The sequence below is a fragment of the Elephantulus edwardii genome, unplaced genomic scaffold, assembly GCF_000299155.1.
Source record: "Elephantulus edwardii isolate Elephantulus edwardi_28Jun2011 unplaced genomic scaffold, EleEdw1.0 scaffold00168, whole genome shotgun sequence".
NCBI lineage: Eukaryota > Metazoa > Chordata > Mammalia > Macroscelidea > Macroscelididae > Elephantulus > Elephantulus edwardii.
The window spans coordinates 47,035-48,967 of NW_006399918.1; the positions used below are offsets into that span (position 1 = coordinate 47,035).

The 1,933-nt window shown below is 41.1% G+C and overlaps 1 pseudogene; it reads left to right on the top strand.

Moving 5' to 3' along the window:
- The first annotated feature begins 778 nt into the window (after positions 1-778).
- On the top strand, positions 779-1,430 carry LOC102855000 (annotated as a pseudogene).
- The last annotated feature ends 503 nt before the right edge of the window (positions 1,431-1,933 follow it).

Here is a 1,933-nt window from a genome sequence, read left to right on the forward strand (position 1 = left end):
ATGGTCATTGAGTGAGGACTCAGCTTGTCTCTGTCTCCAGCAATTTGGGAGTTACAAATATTCTCAGTCACCAGCCTTCTCAGAATTCCTCTTTTGTCTCTTCCACATCTCACACACCTGTCATAAACCACTACAGGAAAATCTCATCACTTTCTTCCCTGCAGAGCATATATGTCATGGGATCCAAGAAAGATACTCTAACAGGATCCAAAAGGCCAATTGAGAGGAACTAAATGAGACTGTGTAACTTAGTTTCTCTAAACAAATCAGAATGCAAATCCTGTGGCCTAGCCAGTCACCAAGAGAGCTCAGTGGTACAATCCATAGCAAGTTGTTGGTATCCCAGAGTCTGTGTACTTTCAGTCATTCAAATAAATCAGACACTCCACAAGAGAAAGATGTACAGTTTCCTCCTCTTGTGATTTATTGCTTCAGACACCTGGCGGCAGATACTTTAAGTTGGAAGTGACTCAATAGTTGTGAGTTTGAGGGGTATTTTGAGCCAGTGACTAGGATACATCGCTCATTTGTCAGCATCAGACAGGAGAGAAGTCCCCTATGTCTCTTTTCAAGCTTGTCCTTCCCTTTACACATCCATCAGGTCCCACGTCTTGGGTTACTATTGCCTCTTCAATGTGTCTTACCTTGATGGGTTCAGAGTAGAGGCTAGATAATATCACTGTTACTTGGAGTCTGCTTGTAGTGAAGAGAAATTAATGATCCTGCTTTTCTAATTCAAATGAATGAAAAGACATTGCTCTCTTACCCAGATGGCCCCATGTGGCGGCCTCTCACGTGGCTCCCCAGCCTCCTCCTCCTCCTAGGATGTAGCTCAAGCTGGAGGCATGCAGGACCTGAGACGCCACAGACCCAGGAATCAGAGCAGTGCAGAGTTGATGAACAAAAACTGGGAAAGAAACAGAATGGGAAGGATAAAAAAGTCAAAGAGGAAGAATCTGAAGAATTTGTGGTAGAAAAAGTGCTGAATGGACGTGCAGTGAATGGAAAGGTGGAGTATTTCCTCAAGTGGAAGGGATTTACAGATGCTGACAATACTTGGGAACCTGAAGAAAATCTAGATTTGATTTTCCAGAATTGAGTGAAACATCTCTTAATTCTCAAAAAGCTGGTAGAGAAAAAGATGACACAAAAAGAAAATCATTATCTGATAGCAAATCTGGTGATAGCAAATCAAAGAAGAGAAGAGATGCTACTGAAAAATCAAGAGGCTTTGCCAGAGGTCTTGATCCTGAAGGAGTAATTGGTGCCCCAGACAGCAGTGGAGAATTAATGTTTCTTATGAAATGGAAAGATTCAGAAGGGCTGACTTGGTGCTGGCAAAAGAAGCAAACAGGAAATATTCTCAAATTTTAATTGAATTCTATGAAGAAAGACTAACTTGGCATTCTTGTCTAGAAGATGAAGCTTAATAATTGTTTGCATTTATGTATATAGATTGGCACAGGATAGAGCAGGGCTTAGGGCTGTTGTACATAGGGTAGCTATGTGTTGCAGGCAAGTCAACGGCACATAACAAAAAACAACAACATATATACACACACACATAAACTTATATATTTAGATATATGAGTATATATGTTGTTGTTGATTGCCGTTGAGTAGAGCAACTCTAGGAACAAAAGACCCAATGCCTTTTCATACCTACTATTGTTTCTCCAAGTTCAGAGTTTCCAGAGGCATATGGTTTAGGAAGTGGATGCCATTCCTGCTTCCCAACCTGTTTTACAACTGCAAGCTCCACCAAACACTGTCCACAATGGGAAACCATTATGGTAATTGATATCAAGATGGCACAAAGTCATCACAGCAAACCCAGGTTATCTCATACAGCACATTGATGAAGAGTGATGTGCAAAATGGAAGAATGCTGTCCCAGACATAATAGCACTAGTCTCATTTAGCAGTGGTTAAG